We start from the raw sequence: 8,953 nt of genomic DNA on the forward strand, positions 1-8,953 counted from the left end.
TAAAGTGGAGCTCTACAGTCTTGGGACACTTTTCCTCAAGTATATAAAAAAGTTATCAAAACATGACACTTCAGTGTAATTCTGTGTAGATTTTCCTGTGTGAAGCTGTTCCAGGAAACTGTCCTCTCTTCCATAATTGTTTACTTTGTGAGAACTAGGATCCAAAAACTTTCTGTCCAACCTCTCATTCCTGACACTTCAATCCCACAAGTTTATGTAACACAGCAGCAACATCCGCACTCAAGTGTATTTTTAGACTTTAAGAGTAAAAAAATATACACAGAATCAAGCAAAGGAAAGCAGAGACCTTGTAGAGCACAGGCTGTCGAGCTCTCAAGGGATGCCATGTGTCCGACTCAATACTGGGAGCAAGATATAGGGGTTAAAGGTCAATTCTCACAGGGAACAGCAGGAAGTGGTGTTTGTGTTCACATACTGTAACTCAGCTTTTCTAATAATTGCTTAAAACTTTGTGTACATCAGTCAAATTATGTTTCGACCAGCTGGGGTTTTGCAGGTCACACCTTTCTAAGCGTCTGAGACAAACAGCAATCAACAGCTTGTCTTACTAGAGAATTGGGTAACCTTTATATTACAATACAAAAGTTATAAACACTTACCCAGAAACCAAAATGTAGTTAAGACATACTTCATGCATTACAACAGTAAGTATCATTCAAAGAACAGTGCAAATTCCTATGAACAGACCGTATTCATATATTTTATGAAATTATGAACCTTACAGAGGATAAAATTAAATCATCAAATATTCAAACCAGAGGACTGTAGAATTCACAAGGTCTTGCTGGTTAATCAGTATTTTCTGAATACCTTTAAATCAAAACCATACTATCCGGTTGTTCAGTGATGACGCGACGAATCCTACTTCCGGGTCTAAAGTAGCCTGCGTTTAATATGGCTTTTGTGTTGTTAACATGTTTAATGTTTTGTATTTTCTTCTATTTAATCTCAAAAAGCTCCTAAAACAGTCAGTGATCACTGTTGACCTCCCTCAGCTTTTATTACCGCTAATCATTTATTTAAGCTCAGTTTTTAAAACCTTAGGATGTAACTACAGCACAGCCCATGCAGCAGTATATGAATGACTAACCTCGTATTGTGGATGGATTATCTCAGTTGTTCTCCTGGCTGAAGTTTGGTCCTTTTACAGCATCCTGCCATGCGATTACATTTGTTCCTGACCACCGAGAACACTCACGTTAACTTTTATCGAGTGGAAAAAAAGTTAGCTTGTTTATATTATGCTAACATAGCTGTGCTAGCCCAACTTCAGTAACCCTACAAACGTCACTGCTGTTTAGTTTTCTGTCTTCATTTATGCTGGAAGTGATAACAGAGCTGTACGTTTTAATTTGTTTCCAAAACCCCGCAGTCAGGACATGCTATATTGTATTTAGATAGAAGCTAGCGAGCTAACTCCCTGCTAACTTCTAACTCCGTTAAATGTCATAAATTCCGTTTTCATGGATGCCTGGATGTTAAACTCAATTGTTACACCTGGTAGAGCAGAACGCTGATCATTTTATTAAAGATGAAAGACTTTAGACAGTTTTTCAACTCTCAGTAATGCCATAGTGATCGTTTGATATATGGACCTGCAGCAGAGTTTAGACCCAGACATGGCTAGTGACGTCAGACTGAACAACTGGATACTACAGTGGTCTCCAACCTTTTTTGCACCACGGACCGGTTTATGCCCGACATTATTTTCATGGACCGGCCTTTAATGTGTTGCGGATAAATACAACAAAATAAAACTAGTACCGGTACCGAAAAAAAGAAGATTTATACATAACACACGTGAAAAGACCCAGGAAAACCGAGTTAACGATCAAAACGATAACAAAATAACGCTGAAAACCGATAAAAACCCTGAAAACCATACATTTCACACCTGAGCCTCAACTCTCGCGGCCCGGTACCAAACGACTCACGGACTGGTACCGGTCCGAGGCCCGGGGGTTGGGGACCGCTGCTATACTACATCTGTAATGTTAACTACCTCTAACTATTAGTGGTTTCCAGATTCATCAGTGCCTGAGCAGCAAAAAGCTCCAAGCTAACAACAACAAGGTGTCTGTGATTCAGGTTGTAACAGCAGTTGTAAAGCACTTTCCTAATCTTCCTGCACAGTCAAAGAGCTTTGGAGCACATTTAACCCTACAGTGCTTTATTATACACCAAATAAGCACTTTATCTACCTCACAAAGAATAGTCCACTGTTTGTAAACCTTCATGACCTACTTTGTGGGTGGAGTCCAAGTGGTGGCATAAAGTGACTGCTGTTGGTAGAACGGTCATTCATTGGAGCTAACATTCCACATTGGGGTATGAATCGTCTCTTTTGTATACCCTGTGGAAAAACTCAGCGTCTATATGAAGGGAAAAACTTAGACCATATAAATCTTTCGACCTTAACAAGTTTGTACCATGCAGTCATGTCAAGGTCACTTCATGTGGAGATTTGTCAGATCATTTTTCTGTACTCTGGACAGACGTGTTGCCAAGTCAAGTCAACGACATAAAACACAGCTATACAGATGTGGATTGTAAACAAGTGAAATACTACATACTGATGGGGAACTGCACTTGCATGGCTGGATTAGTGCTCATAAATCTGCTGCTTCTACTTCCTTCTACCTGAATGTGTGTTAAAACATGTAGAATGTTAAAATGTAATGTAAAACCTTCTACATAATCTAAGTACTGATTACATCACTTACAGGTTACATCAGAGGCCTAGAAATAATTCATCCTGGAACTGCAGTGTTAGTACAGTATGTCCTCTATGAATTGCATATATGAATATTACCTGGATCAATATACCAAAATGTTGATTCTGTTCATCTGGAAAGTTTTAGTGGAAACCCACAAATCTTCTTACCTGGATGTCAGTGCTTGCATCAAGACCTAGATCAGAAGTTTATATTGTTAAATACAGTCTTTTATGTAGGCTAATCATTGCAGGGTATGTTCATGCTGCAGCCATGCAGCCACAATGCCTCATAGAGGACGGGAAGAACAGACACAGGAAGCACATCGATGACCTTCATGAGATAAGACATGTCCAGCAGCACTGAGTCAGATCAATTTCAGGAAGCCAAAGATGACAGCCAGCCAGCTCAGACATTCTTAAGAGAACTAGCAGCCCTAATGTGAAAGGCATGGACATCTACCAAGTTCAGTTCAGTCATATTTAAAATGAATTAAAATGTGTAGCCAAAACTCTATAAAACCTTTTTTCTTGACACGGAGCGAATAAGTACGTAAACATATGTTGCTTTAATACATAGGAAGCTAAGAAGCCTTGAACCTAATGCAGCTGTTCTTACTAGAAGGCACCTCACTGACACAGATTCTGAATCAGACACTGAAAAAGATCTATGAGATCCACTTTCATCTGTTTATGACATGCAGTTATGGCGCCTCCCACCACCCATTATAGAGAAGTCATGAGATGCAGGAAGAAACTTAAAAATAAGCTTACTTCAGACTAAGTTTACTGCAGTGTGAAACCCTGGAGCTTATTAGCAGGGAGCCATCAAAACGCAGAAAAAGTTACAGTTACAAACACTGTCCTCACCATTTTTTCAATAACCGGAAAAAATTACAGATTTGTTTTGTGAGAGGGCAGAACAGGAGCAGCTAGAAAACGTCATTGAAATAAGTGTCTGACTTTGTCATCAGTCCGATGTCGGAGATGAATACTTGCTGCTGAGAGCTGGGCCCAACGCTGAACATTTCCTCAATCATCCCCAGCTTCCTAGATGAATACGCTTTGTACTGTTCACACATTGTTTCCACAGGAAGTGTTCAGATGGAGAGGAAACCATCTAAATGACTTTAAACACAGTGCAAAATCTAAGAGGCAATATAGCTCCAGGTGGAAGTTAAAAATACTTGCAGCTGCCAGTACCACCCCTCAGCCTCCTAGTAGACACATCTAAGCTATCAATTTCAAAATTCCACGTCATCTTGTTTTCAAGTTATCACATTCACAAGATTTCCAGAAAACTTGCTCTGACCTTGAGGTCGAGGTTACTGAGATCGGAAGTTGTCCAAGTTTATTTGTAGATACAACTATGGTATCGATTTGAAGTTCCTACGTTACTTCATTCTTGAGTTACTGTTTACATGTTTACAATGGGACTTCTGCTCCTGAACCTCTGCGCACAGCGTCTGCAAATCGGGGCTTTCATCTTTACGCAGGACTGTAAGCTGTCGTCTGTGAGGCGTGAGCGGTGTTTGTTTTTAACATAGTTCACGGTGGAGAGTAGTTGCTGACATAATGTGGATTCAACCATTACTATCCATAATAGTAATGGTTGAAAGTCTCGATAAATGCATGGCGATTCGGCGGGTACCCTGGCTTCCGCGAGTGTGACGCTTATTTTGAGCGATGAAAAAATAATAGAATATAATTTTATTTTTTATTTCAATATCACAATAATCTTCCAATTTAGAACTACAAGTTAAAAAATAACTAACATAAATAAAATACACTTCAGCTAAATACTTCTAATTTATTTTCCCAAACCACGCGGAGCCGCAGTATAAGGATTAAAGAGCTGCATGCGGCTCTGGAGCCGCAAGTTGCCAACCCCTGGTATAAACCAACACGGACACACAGAGGAACATGCTAACTCCACCCCGGCAAGGTAGATGGTGTTCTTCTGGTTCCATTCCTGCCCAAGACATGTGTATGTTCCACCACTAATATAGAAAAATGCTGCGTAAGTGGAAAGCATTATAGTAGGTCTCTTACACTAAATTTAAAAACTACAACAGGGAAGTAATGAAGCAATGACTGTGGTGACTGTGAGCGTGAATGTCTCAGTCATGTGTGCAGAACATTTTTATGCTACATATTAGTCGCCATCATTAAAAATGTTGCTACAGCATTATAGGCAAACAGTACTCATGACTTCAGGAAAGAATCACAAGAATGTGAACTAAATTCTGAGTTTGATGAGGCGCCTGTGTAAAATGTCTTGGAGTTGAGTTACATGAGCCCTCTTTGACCGCTCCCTTTTTAAAAATAGTTTTAATTCTGTACCCGAAGACAACCTTGCCCTACTAAATCATTCCCTACGAGCTCGGTGTCTTCACAATTTCCTTTTTAAACTTGCTAACTTCTTAAAAATGTCTTCAGGATAAAATGAGCCTGGATATTTTACCACAGCTCCCATTTTTAAGCAAAGTGTAATATTTTTTTTTATCTGTTTGAGTTAAAGTATCCTTCCTGTGGCAGTGCCATGTGCTAAAATAGACAGGGTTAGCTTAGCGTGTTTTGATGGCAGAAACCAGACCTCCCGGAGAAATGCTGTTCACGCTCAACAAATCCACATACGAGGTGTGATCAAAAAGTTCTGGGAAAGGGCCCCTAAAAATGAAAATCATGCACCACTGGACTTTTTTTTTAGGTTGTTGCTGCTATTTTTAAATCTTTCAGTGGAAATCTCATTCTGTCGCTTAGAATTTGTCAATCCTTCATCTTGTTTTTTATTTTGACTCCGATTAGCAAATGAGTGGCAGCTGTGCCAACAAGTCCCACCTGGCACTGCTCCCTGAACTACCCAGCTCCACCTCTCCCCCCTGCAGCTAACCTATAATCACACCCCACCACCACAGTTTGTCACATCGTGCACAACTTCGAGCGTTCATTTCTTTCATGTAACCGATGATCCAAGTGTTTTTGCTCACACAGCAAGATCTAGCTGTTAGATGTAGTTGGCTTGTAAGATGGTGTATTGGAAACATGATAATAATAATAATAATAATAATACATTTTATTTAAGAAAGCGCCTTTCAAAACACTAAAGATATTTGTAGGAGCCTACTTGCAGTTTAATTTGAAATGTATGCTTTAATTTTGATAGTGCAGGAAAAAACAGGAAGTTGGGCGAGAGGACAGTGGAGCCACATGGTTTTTTGACCTTGCAATCTCTCTTCATCCATTTTGAATTGAGCTTTATACGTTTTCATAATTTGGAATTCTGTTGCTGTGTACGTGTTTGGACTTTTGAAGTAAATATTGAGAAACTATCAAGGACTGTTGGGGTTTTTTTGGATATAGAAAGAGGGACTAAGCTAAGGCTCCATTCGCAGGAAACCTACAATATTGTTACACTGATTTTTTAAAAGCATGTAGATAAGCGACATCATCATAAATGTGGAACTTTGTTTGTGAGGGGCAACATGTTTCTATGCAAAATATACATTTTGCTACCAAAACATTACCAAAATAATATTATTGACATTATTATGAATATTATTTAAACACAATGAGGTTTTTCGTGGATTTTTTTGCGTGCAATTTTGCATCCTTTTTTTTTTTTCTTACAACGCATTGTGTTTTGCGTCCTGATTGGCTGTAGACCATTGTGAATCAATCTCGTGTCGTGTCTCCTGTACAGTACAGAATGTGTCCAGCTTGTCAAATTTATATAAGTTTTTGATTGCTAGCAGTGTGACTCTGAAGTGCTGTACTGTATGTTTGTAAGTTTGCTCTCCAACAAACACAACAATGTCGAAGCACTGTTTTTCTGTAATACTGGATTTATTTTTCTACCAAGGTTTGAACTTTGAAGGTGTTTAAACAAGAGAGGGAAGTGTGGAAACGTGTATAAAGTGTGTAGTGTGGGGTTTGAAACTTTAATAATTGTAAAACAGTTGGCTGCTTTGCGGATTTCACCTATCGCAGGGGTTTTTTTGGAACGTAACTCCGAATTAACGATAAATGAGGGACCACTGTACAGAACCCTGAGACATAGATCCACATAATAAAGTGAACAGTTATACATGACAAAATAAGAAAAGCATGTGCAAGAGTAGTTTACATGTTCTGTATTGGATTCCAGAATTGAATTTAAAATCCTTCTACTCACATAAATATTCTTAAATAATCAGGCCCCAGCTAATCTTGAAGAACTTATAGTACTGTATCACCCCATTAGAGCACTTCGCTCTCAGACTGTACCTACTTTGGGTTCCTAGAGTATTTAAAAGTAGAATGGGAGGCAGAGCCTTCAGCTTTCAGGCTCCTCTTCTGTAGAACCAGCTTCCAGTTTGGATTTGGGAGACAGACGCTATCTCTACTTCTAAGTTTAGGTTTAAAACTTTACTTTTTGATAAAGCATATAATCAGGGCTGGATCTGGTGAACCTGAATCCTCCCTTAGTTATGCTGCAATAGTGCTAGGCTGCTGGGGATTCCCATGATGCACTGAGTGTTTCTTCTTTACTCTCTGTGTTTATACACCACTCTGCATTTAATCATTAGTTATTATTTATCTCTGGCTCTCTTCCACCGCGTGTCTGGGTCAGTCATTTCCCCCTCACCCCCAACCATTCTCAGCAAATGGCAACCCCTCCTCGAGCCTGGTTCTGGTTTCTTCCTGTTAAAAAGGAGTTTTTCCTAGTGGTGCCGGTTTAGCTCAGTGGGTGAGCAGGTGACCATATGCTGCATGGAGTTTTTCCTTCCTGCTGTTGCCAAAGTGCTTGCTCATAAGGGGCCATTTGATATTTGGTGTATTTTTCTCCGTGTTATTAAAGGCTCTGTAACTTACAATATAAAGACCATTGAGGCAAATGTTGGCACAATATAAATAAAATTGAACTGAATAGAATTAAATTCAACTGTTACTTTTGTTATGTCTTCTGAACTAAATGTTGAACTCTCATTGTTGTGAGGAAGTGCAACTTAAGACCGGTGAGCATGAAGACTGGGAGAGTGGAAACTGGCCATCCATTGGTTCACAGTGGGAGTGGTTTATCTGATGAGATTGGAGCCACCTAGGTATGCCTATAATCTTTTGCATGCATGTACACGTCTCTGCACATGGTATGTGCAGCACCACATTCTGCTGGCCCCTAGGTTGAAGTCAGAGCGGTTCAGTGACATAAGAAGAGGCAGCAGTAGCTGAGACACCTCAAGAGAATTTGCTGCAGAAACTATTTTTCACTAAAAAAAAAAAAATATGCCAATTAAATATTTACTGGGCTGGTATTTCTCATCTCTGTGAACTAGACAAAGATTCAGGAATGTAAATTAATTGATGTTAAGGTAAATCCACTTCCAGTGTTCTAATGTGTAATAAGTAGGGATGGGTACCGGTATGGCACCGGTTCTGACATAAACGGAAAAGCAAGACCGAAAAGCAGCGCACATTTCAGTGCTTTATTTTTTCCTGAGATGTGATACACTTTAGATTCTAGCCAATCATTTTACCTTTGAAAGCATAGTAGGCAGGTCCAGGTACGTACGTTCTTTTAGAGCAGAGCTACAGATTAAAAATGTCCAAGGCGAAGCGGTCACAAGTCTGGCTGTACTTCACAGCAAAAGATGCAAACAGCAGCCTGCAACAAGTGCTTTAAGCTGATACTATGATACTGTACAAAGGAGGTAACTCCTCAAATCTGATGAAACACCTGGCGACGCATAACGTTTTTTTAAAAGCCGAGAAATGCGCCGTATTTGATAGCTTGCTGCGAGACCTCACACCGAGCACATCTACTGCGGGTGGGTTGCCTGTTATCGGACCGGAGTTAGCAACATCCCCCAAAAACACGAAGAGGAGAGTCCTGGCCCCTAGCCCTGCCAGTGTAGCAGAAATGATGAGGATGATGCAGCAGCAGCCGTTCTTCTCTGCGTGAGTAGCTTAATGTTGTTCGTGTGTAATTTACGTTGAGTAGGCTAACCACGTTATTACATTAATGCATGTAAGGTGAACTAGCAAACATCATCATAGCTACATGTGGCTGTCTTCTTGTTTGATGGCAGATACTCCCTTCACCCTGGCCAAAAAGGCTAAAATGACCAAAGAAAAAGTGGAAAACAGTTAAACATGAGAGGTTTTTGGACAAAGTTTGTGTTTTTTCCATCGATTAAGCACTGCTTCCAGCCAAGAGTGATGCCATAAATCCCCTATAGC

The sequence above is a fragment of the Rhamphochromis sp. 'chilingali' genome (assembly GCF_963969265.1).
Source record: "Rhamphochromis sp. 'chilingali' genome assembly, chromosome: 2".
Classification (NCBI taxonomy): domain Eukaryota; kingdom Metazoa; phylum Chordata; class Actinopteri; order Cichliformes; family Cichlidae; genus Rhamphochromis; species Rhamphochromis sp. 'chilingali'.